Genomic DNA, 22599 nt, shown 5'->3' with positions numbered 1-22599 from the left:
GACCTTAATTCTTCAAAGTGGACTTGACTGGATTTAGAATTATGACATAAACACACCTTTTGGGTGTCTATGGGGTTTCCATAAATGTCTAATTGAAGAAGAAAACCCCACTGAGAACTCCATTTTCATGGGTGCTGAGGTCTAGAACAAACTATAAAGGAGAAAGGAAGTGGGCTGTTACAGCATTCTTCTCTCTCTGCTTCGTGGCTTAGAAACAGCAGGAGCAGCCACTTCATGCCATCCCTGCCATGACGGAGCAGCCAAACAGCCACCCTCCCTTCTGTAGGTTCATCTTTCACAGCCTGCTTTAGAAACGGTTCAACCTTCCCTCTAGCTCACCACTTATCACAGGTAGTGGAAAAGAAAGGTTATCAGGACACAGGGCAAGTAGACATGTTTAGAAATAGTGCTTTGGGGCGATTCCAATCTTCGTTGTCAGGATATCCGCAGTTCAGTCTACTAGCAAACCACCAGACATGAACCAGCAGCTGCAGACCAGTCCACTCGGCAGAGACCATCCACGAATCAGCAAGGGCAGTTCAATCCAGAAGAAACTGTGAGGCCTGATTCCATGAAAGTGGTAAGAAGCTGCAGGAGCCTCACAAGAACCTCATGGGAACTTTATGAGAAGTTCTTTAGCAAATTTCTCCTGTGAAGTCACCAGAAGCGAAGCTCAGCAATGCAGGGCAAAACTGAGCAATGCACATATGTCATCATCAAAGAATAGTGAGGTAGAGCGAAGCGAACCAATGCCTGGCCTCTCACTGTTCATGGGGTCATATTTATATTTCTTCTGAACATCACAAGTCTTTTCATGTGTTTGTTATAGCAAAACATCATTCCACCTGTGTCTGCTTCAGCAAAACATCATTCCACCTGTGTGTCCCAGCAAAACATCGATTGGCATAACTGACTTTCCAAACAAACCAGAAGTTTCCACTTCACCCTTCCATTGCTTATAGTGGTATCTTAGCAACAAGAAAGGTAATTAATACAGCGTGTGTATGAGGAATCTGGAATATGGAGGGGTTTTGATTGCTTCTATAACATATTATCCAAGTGTGTTAGTTAGAGCTAATGCGAATGTATGAGCTTACAGTTCTGTATTTCAGAAGTCTAGAAGGGTCCAACCAGAATAAAAATCAAAACATCACCAGGGCTACATTATTCTCTAGAGACCACATAGAGAATCTGCTTCCTCACATGTTCCAGATTCTAAAGACCACAGACCTGGTCTCCATTTTCAATGTCAGCAACACCAAAATAAATCCACAGCACACACATCACTGGAGATTTCCTTCTCCACATGTAAGGCCTTCTTTATTGCATTAGAATACCCTGAGCAATCCAGGATATTATTGCAATGGTCAAGAGATCAGCAGCTGTGATTCTATATCAGTCCTTCCCATCGAGGTTCCCAGACACTGGATGTGGACATCTTTATGAAGTCAGTAGGCATCCTGCCACATGAGCCAGCCCAGGGCTCTTTCTGTTCAGATTAGTCTTTTCCAAAAGTGATGCTTGGTCAAGAACATCTGTGTAGAGAAAAGGGATCCAATGCCCTCATCACCAATTTAAAAAAGAGAGAGATGCAGAAGCTAAATCTAAAAGATACACAAATGGTTCATAAGAACTAAAAATGTTCATTGTCATGGCCTGGAAAGATGCTTCAGAAGTTAAGAACACTGGCTGCTCCTTCAGAGGTCCTGCTTGGTTCCCAGCACTTACTTGGCAGCTCACAACCACCTTTAGCAACAGTTCCAGAGAATCTGACACCCTCTTCTAGCCTCTGTGGGCACCAGGCATGCATGTGATATGTGAGCATACGTACAAACAAAACACCCACACACATAAAATAATTAAAATCTTGTTTTTATTAAAAACCAACGTTCATCACCACGCCCAAGCCTGGAAGTGCAGACCTGTAATTTCTGTTACTCTGGAGGCTGAGGCAGAAGGATCACAAATCCAAGGCCTACTTGAGATGGTGAGTTCAAGGCCAACCTGAATAATTTAGTTAGAACCTGTCTCAAAAGAGTGAAAACAGGGCTAGATATATCAGTTGTAGTGTCTCTGCCCAGGAACAAATTAATCCCTGGGTTTAATCCCTAGCACGCATAGCTGCAAAAAGAGTTGATCATTCATTTTTTTAAAAAAATGTAAGTTTAACCTAGAAGATAAGACTTCACATTCATTGAGATGGCAAGAAAAAAAGAAAATAGTACACTAATCTGTGAGAACAAATCTTTCTTAAAAATCCCATCCCCAACACCCTTACATCACCCATCAAGTTTCTCAGATGAACCACCGCAGAGCACAACCACGCTGAAGAAATCTGAACACGTGTCCCTGTGGAAGTGTGCACACTGTTTGTCATCTCCAAACAGATGGAAACTCTCCGGACCTCCACCAGCCGAGGAATCCGGAAGCAGTGTGTGTCACACCGAAGGGCGCTCCACCGGAAGCAGTGTGTGTCACACTGAAGGGCGCTCCACTGGAAGCAGTGTGTGTCACACTGAACGGCGCTCCACTGGAAGCAGTGTGTGTCACACTGAAGGGCGCTCCACCGGAAGCAGTGTGTGTCACACCGAAGGGCGCTCCACTGGAAGGAGGAAGAGCTTCCATCTGCTGAAATGTTTAACAAAATCATTTCAGAGATGAAGTACCGAGGATCAGACAGTGGTGGACACACATAGCATCCTAAAAACACTGAAGACTATGGGCTGCATGCTTTTAAGAGATAAATGTTAAGTTTTGTAAATTGCATCTCAGAAAAAAAAAAAAAAACTTAAATGGGAAAAGGCCACGTACTTATGAAAAGATAATTTCAGAGATGAAATACCTAAGACACACCAAACTGGACAGTGATACATTTTGGAATAGATTTTGGTGATAGGGAATATAAATTTGAGCCCCAATTAAATGAAATTGCTATACTCACCCTCCCCCCACAAAAAAAAAAAAAAAAAGCCCTCACCTTTGTGTCCAAAAATCCCTTCTGAATTGTTGTTTTACAAAACACAAGTTTAAAAGCCAAGCTTGTTCTCTGGGACCTATCCAAGTCCTATAGGAATCTGGGAAGTGATTTCTCAACACCCATGGCTTTTAGGAGAGCTAAAACCTCCTGGGTTTAAAGATCCGGGGATTGGAGAGGAGCAGTGGGAGTGGGGGAGGGGTGACTTGGCCCAGAAGGGCACAAGGAAGAGGAGGAGAAACCAGACTGGACAGTCGGGCTTAGTCGGTGCATCAGTCAGAGTTCTCTAGAGGAACAAAACACATACACACACACACACACACACACACACACACACACACACACACATATGGTAGTCCAGCTTGTTCAGCAATGGCTGTCTACCAATGGACAGTTCATGAATCCAGTAGTTGCTCAGCCCGTGAGGCTGGATGTTGCAGCTGGCCTTCAGTATAAGTAGGCTCTAACGCCAGTGAAGGAACAGACTGGCCCGCGAGATAGAGAGCAAACAGGTAGAGCTTGCTTCCTTCCTCCATGCCTTTTATACAGGCTTCCAGCAGGAGTGACCCAGATTAAAGGGATCTTCCCACCTCAAAAGGTCAGGATTAACAATTCTTCCCACTTCAAATGATTTAATTAACAAATGCAATAAAAACAACAATAAATCTCTGATGGGTGTACCCAGCCACTTGGGCTTTAGTTAATTCCAGATGTAGTCAAGTTAGCAAGCAAGAATGGCCATCCAAGTCAGTAAAATGCTTGCTACAGGAGCATGGGGAACCCAGTTCAGACACCCAGCACCCTTGTAAAGACAGAGCCTGGTCACAAATGTCTGAGACCCAAACGCTGGGCATGGTGAGAGAAGATGGAAGGATCCTTGGGTGTTGTTCATTAGTGATCTCTAGGTTCAGTGAGAGTTCTTTCTCAAAAATAAGGTAGAAATGTCTGATGTTAACCTCTGGCCTACACACACACGCACACACATACACACACACACACACACACACACACACACATACTTCAAACAAAGAAAAGATGATATCAAGTCGGAAAGACACCACCGCTAAATCTGGATTTTCTTTCTTGTCGGCACAATAAGAAATTTAAACCCTTGACCCCATTTTCCTATTCAGGCTTCATTCTGACTTCTCTTCACTAGCAACCAAGACCTGTGTTGTTGCTGATCTTAGGAACCAGACAGGAGCATGCTGGGAGGCTTCAGTGACGGGGAGCCAGGACGGTGCTCCCTCAAGGAAGTCTAGGGAAGCAAAGGGGAGGCCAATTAACCTTTGGGTCAGTTAAGATGTTGAGTGAAAAAGTCCAAATCTTGAGGCAAGGGATGTGGAGTCCTGGTCACCAGCCTGCAAATGGCCAGAGTGAGGATGAGCGAGAGGTGAGGACCAGGCTGTGTGCGACAACTTCTTGCAGGAAGAGGCAGAAAAGGAGGCCGAGAAGTCCACAGAGTAGAAAGGCAGCAGAGAGCTGAGTGTGGGGCTGAGTAGGAGAGCACAGAAGAGAAAGAGCCTATGGTCTGTGAGCCAAGGAGCCCATGCAGGGATCCCGGACCAAACAGCAGGGCAGACGAAAGATCACTCACCTTTGCCAGCCTGGCCGCCCTCTTACCTCCAAGCTGATCCATCCTGCCATTATCACTGATGAGGATGAAGACAGTTTCCTCACCAGTACCAGGAAGAGACACATCTTTATGCTTCGACTGTGGACTGAGGACCAATGGCTGGCCAGGAAGCTGCCAGGTTTTCAAGCCAGACTGGGAATGCTGAGGTGTCAAACTCCATGGCCAGAATAACCACCTGGTTCTCAGCCTCACGGATGTCATTTGGCTTTTGCTGCTATTTTAACAACAGCTGACTTAAACTCTCCAACATGTGGGTATTCATCTCGTTGGATGTTCTCTGGAGACCCTGACTAAAACAAACCTATTGGTTAGCTTCTTACCGCTCCAAACTCAGGCAGCAAATGCTCCTGCGGGCATTCAGAGACACGCCCTCTGCTAGTTTAGCTCCTGGGTGGTTTTCACAGCTCATTAGAGCCACGGGAACCAGCCTGGCCTCTGTAATGAGCTGGTGCCTCCTTCCCTGGGAGAGATGCTTCATTCCTAACGAGTTGCTATAGGCACACACCCACTGAGGGTTAATAGTAGGGAATTCGCATTTATGATAAATTCGGCTACTTGGATTTGTTTAGTTTTGTTTTTATTTTGAGACAGGATCTCACGTAATCCAGGCCGGCTTTGCACGGATGACCTTGAATGCCTAACCCTTCACTTCCACCTCCACCTCCCAAGTCTGACATTGCAGGCATGTGCAGAAAGACTTGGGGGTCTCCCTTGGAAATCCTGGTGGCAGGAGAAAGGGAATTCAGGGGAACCTGCACTGCTCCTGCTGCCACAGTGACAGCCCTAAGGAAGCCACTTTGAGGCCTGCACATGAAGCCAGCTCCCAGCATGCACCAGGCGGCTGAGGCAGAATGAATACTGAGTCCAGGAATTTGTGGGAACCAGTTCTCTCCTTTCGTCGTGTGGGTCCCAGGGATCCAGCTCAGGTCATTAGACATACTGCTTCAGGAGACCTTGTCTTTACACACATTAAGAATACAAAGAGCTGTATGGAGGGGTCAGTGCTTTCCAGAGATCTGCTAATACCCCCATATAAAAGACAGCCTTGCCCAACCCCACCCTCCAACCTTCACGGAGCAGGCTGTATCCAAGTGATGCTCTTGTCAGACCTAGGTGTGTCCTACCAAGAAGGCACTCTACAGTCTTTCAGGGTTCCTGTGCACCCAAGATTATCTGTGTGGACAAGAAAGCTGAGAATCTAAGGTACATTTATGGAGCAAACTCCTGAGCCCAGGAACCATACCACTAATGGGTTGTCAGGTCTGTAGGGACACTTGCAGACATCACTCTGAGCTGATGCCACGTCTGCTGTGGCTGCCATCTGTAACTCCTCCTAGCTGGTGACTCCATCCAGGCCCTGCACCCTGGCTCTCCATCCACTTCCTAAGCTCCAGGGGATGCTGGCTCCGGAACCTGGTTCTGAAAAGCTGTGTTCCCTGGAGAGTTAAACCTGGAACCCACCATCGGGACTTTGCAGGGCTGGCAGCTCAGACTGCTCTTGCCTCTTGGGCTCCTTGCCAGACTGACTGATTCATGCATCTTCGAAAATAAGACATATTTTCATGCCAGTTGCTACATTTATTAAGGAGAAATGTGTTTAATTGACCCACCCTCTCCTCAACAGGGCAGCAGCTTAGCCTCCTCCAAATTTTTCTCACTCTTTCCTGGGTCAGGGTCAAAAGCTCCCGAACAATATAAGGAAGTATGGCCACCAGTACATCTTAGGAAGCCCACACCGCCCCCTTCCCCACGCCCGCCACTCTGTTTCAGAGTCCTCCCCTTCCATCTTGATTCCATAATCCTGAGGCTCAGGCAATTAAAATAAAATATCCTTATAGTCTCTCGATGTTTACTGGACCAGCTGGTAATGAGCTAGGCAGGATCGTCTCTGTTACATAAAGGAAAAGAACAAAGAATTAGGAATATGGAAGACATTCAAATGTCTTAATTAGTGCTTCCATCTGTAAAAGGAAAAGAAAAATGTTTGTCAGGAAAAGCCACGCCCAGGTACCTATCTCGGGAGGGCCAGGGTCCCCTAAGGCCCCATGCAAACAGCAGCAGTGTGAAAGGATGCATGGTCATGGGTCCGCCTCAGGGGAATGCTGGGAATCTGGATGTGAGCGTAGTGGGACGCTAAGGAGGGAAGAAAGGAAGGAGAGCAAGCCAGCCTGAGAGCGGATGTGGTCAGAGCTGAGGGTGGGACCAGGGACAGGAGGCTGGTCTGCATACATTTCCCACAAGTCTTGGCTACACCTCCTACCCACCACCCGAACCAGTGGTGTACCTTAAGCCCGTCTGGGGGAAGTCGTGGAATTCCAAGCCTCTTCTCTCAAGACCTTTCTCTGGGGTCCTTTCAGTACGTTTACTGAAACGTGAGCTCCAGCACGCACTCCAGAGCTCGCTCCTCATCTCAGGCCGCACGCATTGCACCCGCAAGGCTACCCCAAGGCGTTGAGCTAGGGCAGGAATGGAATGGGCCCAGAGAGGGCCAAAGAGCCAGGCACTGCATGGTCTCTGTCCCTGCTCCTGTCAGGCCACACTACCTTTCTCTTTATAGGGCCACCATCCCAAATGGCACGAGGCCCAGATCCAGCCTTGGGGATCATCCTGTGAACAGACTGCTATTGCACAGGGAAGATGGACTAAACCCATCTCAGTCCAGAAAATTCTGAGCTTTACAGCACGTGGCATACGCTTCAACTTCAGCCAGCAGCTGACATCAGCTGCTGCGCCTGGCCCAGGTATCCTGGTCTTTGGGTGGATGCCCTGAATTCACATCTGTGCTTCCTGGCTCTCTCCTCCCACCGTTCCCTACTTCCCCCAGCATCTGGTACCCACATCAGAGCAGTGGGCCATTACCTTCCAGCTAAACATAACTGAGTGAGGCTTGCCCACAGTCTGAAGCAAAGGATACCTCTCTTGTGCATGAAGGGATGAGAAGAGAAGAAAGCGAAGCTGACACTGGTAGCCTCTGGCTTCATCATTCTTTCCTGTCAAACTTACTAAGCTAGTGGCTCGCAGAGCCCTCTGAACTGGCTTCAGCCAGAACCTGCTTTTATGAGCCATATGTCTTCCATCTTCAAAAGAAAACGTCAAATCCACTGGACCCCAGGGGCAGGATAAATTCCCAGGATACCTTGAGTTCAAAATAGCCAGACTTCAACCCTAGTCAGTGAATGTGCTGAGTAACTTCAAGAAGTCTTGGCAATGCCCCTGCCTTGGAGGAACTCACAGAGAGGGGTAAGCCCCACTGTTGGGAACACTTGGTGAAGGTACTTCTGCTTAACTCTAAAGAATAATTGCCCCTAGCTGGACAGGTGATGGTTCTGGACATGATTTTTTTAAAGCTTTTTCTGAGGTCTCGAGGGATGGCTCAATGGTTAAGAGCACTTGCTGCTTTGGGAAAGGACCCTCGTTCAATTCTCAGCACCCACATAGAAGTCTGTAACTGTAACTCCAGCTGCAGGCCTGACTTCCTCTTCCGTCCCCTGAGGATAGTAAGCACACATGTGCATAGTGAGACACACATGCAGGCCAAACGCCCGTGCACATAAAGTAATAATTTATTGGAAGCTTTTTTCTTTTTAAATTTTTAGTCACATGCTTGGGGTGGGGTTATGTACGCATGAGTGCAGATGTCATGGGTGGCCAGAAGGGGGCGCTAGATCCTCTGGAGCTGGAGTTACAGGTAGTTGTGAGCCACCCGACATGAGTGCTGGGACCCGAACTCTGCTCTCTGCAAAGTGGTGTGCGCTCTTAACGTCTGAGCCAGGAGAATTTGGGAAGCCAGCCACAGCAGACGGAGAACAACCGGGACGAGAGGAGAAAGAAGAAATCATTGCTCTGTTGAGCCGCAGCAAGGCTGCAGGTGGATCATCTCTCAGGTGGCCAGTCCTTAGAGCATCTCTCGAGTTGCAGCAAACTGGTCCTGCTCGAAGCAGCCCTGCACTGCAAAGCCTACATATTTCCCTCACCCAGCTTTTATTGGCTTATGCTCTTCCCTGCTCTTTCTTACTAAGCCGACGGACACTCTCCCTCTGTGTTGTGCTTGCCCAATAGAATGATTGATAACAGACTTCACTTTTACATATGAGGCGCTCTGGGCAGGTCACCCTGGGAGACACTGAGGCCTCGGGACCCAGTGCCCACACCTATGCACAACACACGGTAGAAGAAAGCGGGTGAGGAGCCGGGCAAACGTGAGAGGCTGCATGCTGGAGTTTGGATAAGATTTAAGCACGATCCTTCCCAAAGGCTCACATGGTAGAAGCTTTGTCTCCATTGAAGAAGGGTGAAATGGTAAAACTTTCCAAAGAAAAACACAGCCTGGAGAGGGGGCTGAACTTTCAAGCATCTTCTGCTTTGGAAGATCTGACTTGGGTCCCCAGCACTCACTCCAGTGGCTCACAACCAGCTGTAACCCCAGCTCCCGGGGATCTGATTCACTGTTCTCACATCCAAGGGCGCCTGCATAGGCATTCCGTGACGGGATTGACTTCTGAGAAACGAGCTTGCTGAAAGAGCTTAGAGGTCTTCTTGCTCGTAGCCTGTCCCCTTTGCCCTTCTCTGCCATGCTGTGGTACCAGTGCTGAGTTGTTTGGACTTCTAGTGACCAGACGTATGAACCAGTCAAACCTGTTTATAAGCGTCCCTGCTTCATGTACTTTGCTATCTAACACAAAATGGACAAGGATGGGGAAAGAGACAGACGTGGGGGATGGACTTCCAGGTGGACACATCCGCATGTTCACATTTACAAAACTCTTGCCTCACAGGCACACAGTACACTTGGATTTGCTACAATTTGCTATATAAAATTGCTGTTCACCCTTAGAGCCAACCATGTAGGGTGATAGTGTGTTTCATTATAAGGTACTTGGTCCATCCCGCCTCATAGCTTGCTTCTACAAACTTACTAGTGTAATCCCACTGGTGGGTTCCCTTCTTCTGAGCACAGCCTTCATTGGCTGGTCCAGGCTTTTGAAAGCCGCAGAGGTGGAAGAGGCAGGTCTCAGGTGTGTGGCCTGATGCTCTGTGGGTTCCCCGCTGTCCTCTTTGTCTCAATCTCCCTTCTGGACCTTTCTAGACTCCCTGGCCTATGATGGGCTGGAAACAGTTGCTGGCGTGAGAGTCCAACTGTCAGACTTGACACAAGCTGGAATGCAAAGGTCTCCGTAAGGGACCATCTGCACCAGGTTGGCCTGAGTAAGTCTGTGAGTGTAAAAGTCTTTTCTATTCTCCCGGCAAAATTGTCATCTCCCATCTGATGACCTAGGCCTGGTCTTAGATGCTTCTAACTTCCACACAACAGAATCTAGGCCTAGAGTGTTTTCAGCCTCTTAGACTTGATGCTGAATAACCTCACCCTTTCTAGTTCCTTCTGACCTCTGGCTGATTCATCTCAGATGTTCTGGCTCAAACTCTCTAAGCTGACTGGTTCAATCTGGCCTCTCTCTTGGCCTCTCCTGAATTGCTCTGCTTGGCCTCAAACTAACTCTAGTAATATTTTCTAATCTTCTGGCTCCTCATTCTCTAGCTCCTTCTGTCTTTACCCGAGACTAGCTTGTTATCTCTTCAACGTGTTCCTGTTCTTCAACTCTCCTGGTAAAACTGTCTCCTTCTCTTTCTCTTTTCTCAGGTGCTCTCCTGAATAGACTCTTTTTCCTGTCTGTTCTTGTCAGCGGTGGGCACATCCTCTCTCTGACTCATTCCGTCAGATCTTCCTCTGGTTTGTCACTCTGTTACTCAGTCAGACATGGCTTTCAATCATGGTGTGCCCTTTACAGACTAACTCTACCTTCATTGTTTGGGATTAAAGATGTGTCCTAAAGGTGTGCCTGTAGTCCAGTCATAAGACTTAAAGGTATGTTTTAAGGCTGAGCCACACATGGCATGACTAGAAACGGCCATTTTTATTTATCAAATAACACAATCTCAGGGTTCTCCGTGTGATCAAATATCCTTCAACATGGAGGAATTGAACTGATGTAGGGCGACCCAGCCTGAACGAGGCCACTCCCTATTCTGATCCCAGACTGTGTAAACGTAGAGAAAGCCAGATAAGCAATAGGCATTCATATCTCCCTGCTCTTGATTGTGGTTGTGAGGTAGCCCTCTGCCTCAGGTACCTGCCAACCTGACTGCCCTGCAATGACAGACTCTACCCTGGAATTGTGAGCAGAAATGAGCCCTCCCCTCACCAAGATGTTCTTTATTCTCTCAAAATTATCTCTTGATTCATCTTCATTGTCTGGACGTAAGAATAACTGAGACCACTCACATTGATAACAGTTCTAAGCAAACAACCTGAAAAGGTTTCCCTTGGGACTGGAAAATACAGGCTTGGTTTACAACTGTGTTTGTGCCTTTTTCAGTGTTTCCTTTTTGAGATTATAATATAGTTACAATGTTTTCCATTTCCTCCCTCCAAACTCTCCCATACACGGTAGCTCCTTGCTTTCCTTTAAATTCATGGGCTCTTTTCTCATTAGTTGTTGCTACATACATACATACATACACATACACACACACACACACACACACACACACACACACACACACACACACACACACACATTAGTAAATACAACCTGCTCAGTCTGTGTAATGTTATTTGTATGTGTGTTTTCGGGGTGGACCATTTGGTATTGGGCAAACAACTTGTGTGCTCTTCCCTTGGGGATGTCGATTTCTTCTGCTCTCAACACTCCTTAGTTGCCTGCAGTTCTTTTCATAGGGTTGAGGCCTCTTGGGTTCCTCTGCCCCCACACTTTGGCTTATCTATTATTATCCTTGTTTAGCTCACATTTGGGAAGTCACAGTAGTGAAACTTTATGGGGTTAGCCTCTGCAATTCCTAGGAGATACAATCTCACGCAACCTTCCTCTTCCCTTGGCTCTTTACAATCTTTCTACCCCCTCTTTCACAACAACCCCTGAGCCTTTAGGTACAAGAGTTGTTCTGTACAAGTATCCATTGGGCCCTAAGTTGCTTTTTGTCAGAGTGTTTTATCATGACAATTGAAGTGAAGCTAGAACCCTGGGTCATCTTTCCCCAGACAGTCAGGCACAGAGTGAGATACTCGGTGGACGCCAGAGAACAGGTGGGAGGCTGGCAGATGTGTTAGTGAGAGCTAGCATCTAACACTCATGACCCCACCCCAGCAGAGGGATCTTAACCCAAGACTGCTCAGGACAAGGGCGGCCAGCCCGAGCTAGGGACATTTCTCTTCCCTCCTCCCCAGATAGGGTGATTTTCTTTGGGCCAAGATAGGCTAGAAATGAGAAACAAAACATGCAAGACAAGTGGCCAGAGCTCTACTCTGCAGAGACTTCCTGGTTCCAGCCTGTGGCAGGACAGCATCCTAAGTCAAGCTGATGTAAATTATGCCCTGAGTGGCCAAAGGCAAAGGGAGAGACTACAGCTGGCCCAGCAAAGGACTCAGCAGGAAGCCAGGCTGGGACCCCTGCCCACAACCCAGGGCTTAGCTGTGGACTCTTAAGTCACCACCAGAGGCAGAGCCAGCTGCTGATGAGGTGACAGTACCATACTCCCTGGTGGTCCAAGCTGGGTCAGAGTTTCCCAAGGCCATCTGGGATGTTGGTGACCAGGAGAAGCTGGCCCAGCCCTGCTTGAAGGAGTGAGATTGTTTCTATTGCAACGGAAAAAACCAACACCCAAAGGAACAGGACGCTCCGCCAGGTCTGCAGTAACCAGCTTGTCCTCTGGGCTGGCCAGCTCCCAGCAATTAGAAGAGCTGAGCCGAGCAGGCCCTGGACACAGCTCCCACCTCAGCCTCATCGTCCTCCCAGGATCCTGGCAACCTGACAGCCTTCCCAGCAGGCCTTGTGCTTAGCAGCTGGGATGGCTGAGCTGTTGGTAAGAGAACCAGCAGTGACTTGGTATCTGGTGTGACCGCTGCTTCTTGGTGTCTGTGACCTTCCCAGACAATCTCTGTCCTGAGACTTCATTTCCTCACCTGAAAAATGGGAACACTTCTGGCCCAGCTACTGTGGGTACCAGAGGCAATGACACAAAGGGACACATGAAGAGGCATGATTCCCACTTGTGCCTGTGCGACAGGGTCCCTAACCTGAAGTCTAAATGCTCCAACATCTAAAGAAGGATGACACAGTGGAAAATTCCATACCTGACTTCGCACAGCCAAATGCATGCACCCAAAAACTATGGTGCAGAATGACCCGCAGGCCACACGTGTGAGGCTTATGAAATGTACATGTATTTTGTGCACAGACTTGGACCCCAGCTCTGAGGCAAATTCCTGTCTCCCTACATCTAAGCAAACGTTCCAAGGTCAGGATCAATTTTTTTTTTACAAATATAAACACATACACAAAATCTAAAGCATTTCCAAGCCTGTCTGACGAGAGATGGCACAGGTATGTTATCAAAAGTGGTTGCAGACCCCAAAGCCATTACCTGGTCCCATCTGCTGTGTTAACCTAAGAAATGACCTTAAAACCCAAAGGTGTACCCTCCAGGAGTGTGGAGAGCAGGGAGGGTCAAGCCCAGCTGAAGGTGGCTCTCTTCAGCTTAGGCAGCAAGAGTGAGGACATTTCCTAGTTGCTGAACCCTTGGCCTGAATTTGACCAAAATGGCCCAGAAGGTGGAGATAGTGGTCATACATGATATTGCTACTGAAGAGTCTGAGACAGAAAGAGCGTAAGTTGGACATCAGTCTGGTCTACAAAGTGAGTCACAAGACAGCCTAGGCTACATAGGAAGATCCTGTGTTTTAGAAGAAGAGAGGAAAGGGGGAGGGAGAGAAAAAGCCCAGATGTCAAAACTTTGTGTATTCTGCCTCAGTTTGCATCCCACTGATGGAGTCAAGAAAGACCAGAAAGTCTACTGAAGATCTTAATGGAGGAGAAACAAAATGGGACATGGGGTAGGGGAGTGCCAGCCATCCCATCTTCTTGTGAGCTGCACACCATATTAACTGAGACCTCCAGGCCTAAGTGCAGACAACATGTGTAGTTCCAAGCTGCCACGGCTCTCCTCACACTCTCAGCCCCGCATTTGGTCACCACCTGAACTCCCAGCAGCAGGGAACTTCGCACACTTTTTACTTTTATTAAGTAGAAGAGACAGGGGCTGGGGTTGTGTCTGTTGGCAGAGCACTTACACAGTGTGTATGATTCTCTTGGATGATGCCAAGTAGCACATAAACGTGGTATAGTGGGTTAGACCTGTCATCCCAGCACTCACAAGGTGGAAGCAGGAGAGTCAGGAGTTCAAGGACATCCTCACCTACAGAGCAAGCTGGAGGGAAGCCTGGGCTACAAGAAAAGAAGCCTGTCTCTTAAAAGTGAGGATGCTTCAATCCCACTTAGAAGGGGGAACAAAATAATCACAGGAGGCAGAGGGAAGGAGGGACCTGAGTGGGAGAGGGGAGAGGGAAGAGGAAAGGGGGCGGGATCAGATATTCAGGGACACAGGAGAGAAGCCCAGGGAGGCAGGAGAACAAATAAAAACATGCAGCTGCTGGAGGTGGGGGAAGGGGTGGAGGAACCTCTAGAAAGTCCCAGAGACCTGAAATGGGACAGGCACCCAGGACTCAGTGTGAGCGACCTTAGCTGAGATGCCCAACAGTGAGGAGATGGAAGAACCCACCACCTCTAGTAGGTAGACAGGGCCACCAGTGGAGGAATGAAGACACCAACCCCCCTTCAAATTTCTGACCCAGAATTATTCCTGTCTAAAAAAAATGCAGGAACCAAATGAAACAGAGACTAAAGGAATGGCTGACCAGTGACCAGCCCAACTTGGGATCCATCCCGTGGGCGGGCATCAAACCCTGACAGTATTACTGATGCTATATTGTGCTTGCATTAGCATGGCTGTCCTCTGAGATGCTCTATCAGCAGCTGACTGACACAGATGCAGAAACTTACAGCCAACCATTGAACTGAGGTCTGGGAATCCTATGGAAGAGTTAGGGGAAGGACTGAAGGAATTGAGGGACATGGCAACCCCATGGGAAGACCAACAGTGTCAACTAACCTCGACCCCTGGGAGCTCCCAGAGACTAAGCCACCAATCAAAAAGCACACATGGACTGGTCCAAAGCCCGTGCACATAGGTACCAGAGGACTGACTCCTTTGTCTGCCCCCCCAGTGGGAGAGGATGCGCCTAATCCTGTAGAGACTTGATGCCCCAGAGAAGGGGGATGCCAGGGAGGGACACCCTCTCAGAGATGAAAGGAAAGGGGAAGGGGTGGGGATTCTGGGAGGGGAGACCAAGAGAGGGGCAACATTTAAATGTAAAGAAAGCAAGCTCTGGAATCAAACTCAGAGTGTCCTAGGCAAACACTGGACTACAACCAACCCCAGTGTCTGCTGCTTTGTCCAGAATGGTTTTCCCTTCCCTGACCAGCCAGCGGCCATGATCCTAGCCTCATCCACTCCTGTCTCTCTTGCGGATCACGTTGGGCTCTTGAAGGAGGAGACTGAGTTCTAACTGTGAGTCTCCATCCCTTGAGAGCACCATCTTAGTCTGTTAATTTTCTGTCCCTTCACTCCCTCTGAATCTCTCCAGAGCCAGCACACAAAATGTTTGATGTGTTTCTTTCCATATGTATTCTAGTTAGTTTTCTATTGTCATGACAAAACACGGTGAACAAGGCAACTTACAAAAGAAGTATTTAACTGCCAGCTTGCTTACATTTTAGAAGTGTCCATAACCATTGTGGAGGGAACAAGAAGACAAACATGGTGCTAGAGTAGTATCTGAGAGCTCACATCTGACCCAGTGCCATGAGGCAGAGGGGTAGTTAGCTAACAAAAATAGAATGACTTTTGAAACTTCAAAGCCCACCCCCCAGTGACCCATCTCCTCCAATAAGGCCACACCTCTCAATTCTTACCAAACAGTTTCAGCAACTGAGGGCTAAATATTCAAATGTATGAGCCTATTGGGCCCACTCAGACCACCACAATACACTTGTGGAACTGGAACTTTAGGTCTTATATCCCCATTGGTATTGTGGGATGACTGCAGCAGAGGTCAGGGGTGTGCCCAACCCCACTTCTCACAAACCTCAAAGACCCAGGGGCAAGGGAAGGCCAGAGCAACATTGTTGGATCCCACAGGGACACTGTGACATCAATCTGACTGGAATTGACTGGTTCCCATCCCCTAGCAGAATCACCCAAATTCCTGTACACAAGTTTCTTAGATTTTAAGGTGGACATCAGTGGGCCAAGTGGTACCTGCATTTCCTGATTGATACAATGCCCTTATGAGCACCGAATGTTGTCCTTCTGTTGACTCGCTATACTTGAGTCAGAGCAAGAATCCCTGAGACCAGGCCCATAGAATCAGCCCTTCTCAAGCAACCTCCTTCTCAGCAGCACTGGCCTATAACCAAGTCCATGGTATTTTTCCAACTGACCCCAAGCACCCACAGCTACAGCTCCTGCCTCTCCGACGTCAGAGAATGGGGCTGGACCTACATTCTTATCCTGTGGGTCAGCACTGTGATGGAGGTCCAGCAGCACTGAGCTCCTTGGTGGGCCTTGAGACATAATTTCAGAACTACATCAATAAAGGGGCCTGGGTTATGGTCACCATTGGCAACAGTGACCATAGGCACAAGTCTTCATCTTATTTATTGTCTTCCCTCAACTGATACCAGGGCTGGGAAAGTGAGGAGAGTGGGAAGGACGGAGTCAGTAAGGGAAACTGAGCCACACCAGGACATAAGGTGCCCAGTTGACAGGCACCCATCTATAACTTCTTCTCTCCCATTCCACACCCACCCTGCCAGAGTCAGGTGACTGCAATTATTGTGTGCTCTTTAAGCTCACTGAAAGACAGGCTTTGGAAGATGGATTTCCCTCTTCCATTTCACACCCAAGCATGTTTGTCTCAAAGTGTCCTCTGAGGCCCATTGTTTGGAAATGGCATGCCCCTGCCCCAACTATATCTGGCACAAAAGACAAATAAAACAGCCTATGGAGGTCTGAATGAGAATGGACCTGTGGCTTCATAGATTTGAATGTTTGCTCTCCAGTTGGTGGAACTCTTTGGGAAGGATTAACAAGTGTGTCCTTGTTAAAGAAGGTGTGTCACTGGGGGTGGCTTTGAGGTTTCAAAAGCTCATACCGGATGTGAGTTCTTAGCTACTGCTCCAGTACCATGCCTGCCTACAGCCACACTCCCCACCATGATGACTAAGAACTTACTCTCTAAAACTGTGAGCAGGCACACAATTAAATGCTCTCTTTTATAAGCTGCCTTGGTCTCAGTGTCTCTTCACAGCAATAGAACAGTAACTACGGAACATCCAAGAGTAAAAGCATGGTATCCTTAAGAACAGCCAGAAGGTGAATCCTCTCCATAGATACTACTGTTACTTATCCCATGATATAAAACGTGCCTGCAGAAGGAGAAAGAAGATGAAAACCACAGGCTGCTCAGTCAGAAACTCAAGCCGACTGCCTCAGTTTCCCCAGCCTGTTTGCTGAATGTTATGAGCAAATCCGACTTGATGATGCTTTGCTATCTTTTGTCTATCTCTTACTCTTTATTCTTTTACTTTGGCTCGATTATTCACAACAGAAAATATAGCTATCATCGGTCATTCTCCAAAATAGGGAAGCAGTTGGCCAGCAAAACAGCTGGGTCAGTTCACGTGGCTATCATGACTACAGTTGATAGGCAGGCGAAGAAAGATGATGGGGCTTGTCTGGAACGTGATAAGAAAAAGGGATCATCCATGGGGGTTGATCTTAGCATCTTGGGGTGAACACATGGTAGACATACCTGTGGCCAAGCAAGATACCTGACACAGCACATAGGGTGGGGAGGGAATCTATTGGCAGCTATAGAGTGGAAACCCTCTGAGAACCTGTCTGGAGTGCTTGCTCTGAGACAATGTGCCTTTATGCTGGTACGGCCTGAGTCTTAGACCAGTCCTGCAGTATACACATCTGTGATAGTGTCCCCAGTGTTGCTTCTGGCTTCCGTGTCAGCTCCATGAGGAAGATTTGCTGCCAGTCCCAGTTCGGAGATGAGAAAACCGAGGCATAGGGACTATGGTCCTTGCCCAATGATCATTGCTTACCAATTGATGATGTCAGACCTGGCTAGCTCAATTCAGATCCTCTACCCAGATCACCAGTGGGCCAAAGCAGAAAGGGTACCTGTGTAGTCAGGGACTTGACCTGGAAAGTGCTTCTACAACTCCCTCCTTAAAAAGGAGAAAGGCAGACAGTAAGGAGGGGACAATAAAATCTGGAAGCCAGAGGAGACATAGAAACTCCTGGGTGAGCATCCTGTGGACAGCAAGACCCACTGTGCTGGAAGAGTCAGAAGATATATTAAGAGGATGCCAGTAGTAGCTATACTGGGGTTAAGCCCCTGTGTCTTCCTGCTAAGATAGTGGTTCTCAGTCTCTGGGTCATGATCCCTTTGGACTGGCATATCAGATACTTACATTAAGATTTGTAACAGTAGCAAAATTACAGTTATGAAGTAGCAACAAAAGAATGTTATGGTTGGGGGTCAGCACAGTACAAGGAACTGTATTAAAGAGTCACAGCATTAGGAAGTGTAAGAACCTTTAATAAGGCTTGGCAGTGAGTCAAAGCTGACACAACTAGATGTGGCTAGCCCTAAGGCTTTCAAGTCACCCTGTGCTTATGTCCCTGAAAAGCCCTGGTCAGAAACTTGACCTCTAATTTTCACTAGATGCTGGAAGCCAACCTGCTGGGACTGGCAGCCATCTATCCTTCCCAAAGGTGATTTATCTGTTTTCTGTTGCCATAATAAGCCATCTGAGGCAGACTAATCTCTTAAAGGGAAAATGTTTATTTAGCTCAGAGTTCCTGCGATGCAAGGTCCAAGATGTGTTAGCCCCATTGGTTCAGTCTCTGATGAGGCTGCAATGGTCAATGGTGAAAAGGGAGATGGAAGGGAATATTACATACCAAGCAGGCAGCCAAGACTCCAAGATGGCAGCCAAGATTGTAGGGTCCAGAAAGCACTTGCTACAGAAACAAGAGGACCTGCCCTTGAAGAGCAGAGGCCACCATGGGAGCCACCTAAAGACGGCATGGTGGTGCACTCCTGCAACCCTAGTGTTGAGGAGGCAGACAGGAAGATCCCCGAAGCTCCTTGGTGCTCATATGCATACATATCATAGAGAAGAGTGGAGAAGGGGAGGGGAGGGAGAAAGGGAGAGAGAGAGAGAGATTGAGGGGACAGGCAGCTGGAGAAAGTCTGAGGTGCCATAATCCCGTCTAATGACAGCACCAGGTCCAGGTGTTTTCCTCAGCACAAACCACCTCTTCTTTCTGAAACAGCTCTAGACTGTCCTGAAGTTTGCCAGGAGGCTAAGATGACTGGCCAACAAGCCCTAAGGATCACCTGCCCTTGCCTTCACAGGACCAGGATCCCAAGCACACAATGTCATGCCCAGCTTTTGTTGTTGATTGTTATTTTTGTTAATTGTTGTTGTTGCTGCTGTTTCTCTTGCTCTTGTTCTTGTTCATTATGTGTGTGAGTGTGGTTTCCTGTGTGTTTAAGTGCAGGTGCCATCAGAAGCCACAGAGGGTGTCAGGTCCCTGGAGATGGAGCTGTCAGTGGATGTGAACTACCTAACGTGACTTTAAGAGAAAAACTGAGCAGCTCAACCCCCAACAGCTCATCCACACAGATGATCAAGTGTCACCTCAGGACACTCCACTCCAACATTTCAAGCCCCAGTGAATCAAAACCACAAGGAGGCAGTGCTTCACACTGTGTAAATTGGCTAAAATTAAGATTTCTGACAACATCCACGGCAGGGAGAACATGGAAGCAGAAAACCTCTGGAGTGGCTGGTGGTAGCACAGAAGACAAGACCACTGCATCTGTGTGATCAAGGATACGGTTGTCTGGGCTGGTAAAATAGTTCAGTGGGTCAAGGTCCTTGATACCACAACCCAGAGTCCATATGATGGAGGGAGAGAAGCAACTCTTACATGTTGTCCTCTTGTGGGGCGCCGCCTGCACATTCTCCATTACAAGATGGCGCTGACATCCGGCTGGAGTTAGCAGTAAACAAGCCATGTGCGCACGTGCTGGGTAACTTTCCACTCCTTGAGCTCTGCCTCTCCCGTGGCGTCATAGGGCCTGATGAGTTTCAACCAATCAGGGGGCTCCGCGTCCAAGGCAAGGACTGATCCCTTTATAAGGGGATGGGCTAGATAGTTCAGGGTCTTCGCTTCTACTTGATGTATGCTTATGCTCTGCCTCTCGAGAGCATTAAAGTTTACCGCAGAAGGATCCTATTTCGTGTGCCGCGTGTTCTTGCAGGCGAGACAGTTGCGCGGGACATCCTCTGACCTCCATTAGCATGGCATCACTGGGAACATACATGTGCACACACACTTGCACACACACACACACAAAATACAATGTAATAAAACTTAAAATATATATTTTAAATATATTTATCCTATGAGTAAACATTTCTATTCTTAGGTCATTACCAAGACAAGTATATTCACAGTTCACAAAAAAGCTTGCTTAAAAATGTCTACTGCAGGCCTGGAGGGACGGCTCCATTGCTAACGAACACTTGACCGCTCGAGCAGAGGACCTGAGTTTGATTCTCAACTGGCTCACGACCACCTATAACTTTAGCTCCGAGGATTTTGATGCCTCTCCACAGGCTCAGGCACACACATATGCATACTCTTACACAGACACATAATTAAAATAATAATAAATAGCCCAGCAGTGGGCAGCTCCAGTGTTCCTGTGTACCTAGGCAAATGTCACACTCTAGGAGAGGAGCCAGTGGCATTCTGGGCCCTGTTCATGCCAGCTGTGCTGTGAACAATACCAGGATGTCTCGGAGCTTTAAAAAAAACAATAATAACAACAAATAATAACAATAAATATTTTAAGAGAATATCAAATACAACTGTAGTTGTGACCTCTAGAAACTAGAATCCCAACAGAGTCATATGCAATACCACAAAATAAGTCACAAAATGGCACATTACTTAACATTAATAAAGGATGTGAATGTAGGTAATGACACAGATTTGAATCAAGACCATTTTGATGAAAAAAAAAAAAAAAAAAAAAAGCCAGACACAACATCATTTTACCAAAGGGACAAACTAATGTTCAGAGACATACAAGGTCAACACAGCCTGAATAAAGGCCAGGAACTAGAGGAAGAACTAAGAGGCAGAAGGAACTTGCTAGAATGATGGGAGTCTTCCATATCTTAGTTGAAGCAGTCCCATGACTGTATGTGTCCATGGCACTTAAACCTATATGCTTAAGACACAGTGCACGTGCTAATGAGGGGCCATATTGATGACCTGCACTGCCACGGTGATGTCCAGGCCTGGGCTGCCACCGAGGGCCATGTTTGGGTTCATGGTCCTACTGCAGCTGGGACGGGGGCTGATGTCATGTTGATGTCCGTGGTCCAAGCTGCCTCTGAGGATCTTGTCTTGGTCTGTACACTTGCTGCAGCCAGGAGTCATGTTCCCAGTCTCAGCTGTGGCTGCAGACCGTCTAGAGGCCTGCGATCCATGTTCCCAGTGACCCTGGGATCCATGCTCCCAGTGACTGTGAGGGCAGGGGGTCACTTCTACTGTGATGGCAGACACGTGGCTGAGAGGGAAGGGCACAAGAGACTGCTGTGACAACCCGTGCCCGTACCCCAACTCCCCACCCCCAAAAAGGTAACCGTCTAGACGGGAAGCCACCAAAGAGAACGTGTAAGAGGTGTCGTGGGGACTGAAGTGTAGCTCTTCACAGTTGGTGGCCTTCGGCAGGATGTGGGTGAGAAGAACTCGGCTCGATTTAAGGGGCAGGCCAGTAAGAGTTTGGCCGTGCTCCAGTGAGTATATGGATAACACAAATTGGACTTTTCTTACTGTTTATTTGTGAGTCATACAAGGGTGTGGGGCAAACATGGAAGGACTGGGAAGAGAATATTATTGGGAAGCATGACTTGAAATTCGCAGAGAGTCAATAAAAATGTTAATTTTTTAAAAAGTGCACTTTGCTACATAACGACCAAACCATGACAAAGATAACTTCTAAAAAGAGGTTTATTACATGTCTTTTGTGTGTGTGTGTGTGTGTGTGTGCACCTCTGTGTGTGTGTACATACATGTATGTGTTCCCATGTGAATGCCACAGTACCTATGTAGTGGGCAGAGAACAGCTTGTGAGAGTTGGTTCTCTCCTTCTGCCGTGTGGTCATAGAGATTAAACTTAAGCTGTCATGGCTGCAAGCACCCTTACCTGCTGGGCCATCAGACAACCTCCCTGGCCCCACATTCTTCCCTTCTTTCTGTACAGTACAAATCCTCTCTCTAGCATCTCAGACACACACTTTGTCTGTGCCCCACTGGGGAGCTCAGCTCCAAGGAAGCAGGAACTTCATGTTCACCCAAGCCTGCCTGCTCTGTGCTTGACAAGGACACTTGAGTCTGGGACCCTGGGATCCCAGAAGCATCCAGAAGATGGGGGATAGGTTAATAAGGAAGTAACTGCAAGAGAATCCAAAGCCCATGACAACAGTAGTATGCAGATTGGGGACCCTTGACAGGAACTAGGTGGCTAACAGGGACTCAGCCCATGTGCATGTGCAAACGCCTTTTGAAGGAAGGGACGACGGAACTGTGCCTCGACACTTACCCCAGAGTGAAGCCAGGGAACCTTGGTTTAGGACAGCGCTCTGCCCATCAGACTTACCCCAGTTTCTCCATGGAGACACCTACCAGACTCAGCTCACATGTGGGACTCAAGACCCTGCCTCCCCAGAAGCATCCGCATGCTAGCATTCAGGGTAGGCTGAGTCTAGTAGAAGGGCCAGCTAATCTGAGCCCCGTCTCCACGGTGACTGCAGCACAATGTCACCCAAGGGATCTTGAACAGATGAGTTCCATTTGTATCCATAGCCATTAAGCTGTGGTTACAATTTTCCTCATTGCCAAAACAAGATGTGTG

This window comes from Micromys minutus (genome assembly GCF_963924665.1).
Source record: "Micromys minutus genome assembly, chromosome: 10".
Lineage (NCBI taxonomy): Eukaryota > Metazoa > Chordata > Mammalia > Rodentia > Muridae > Micromys > Micromys minutus.
Note: the sequence above shows the minus strand (reverse complement) of the source record.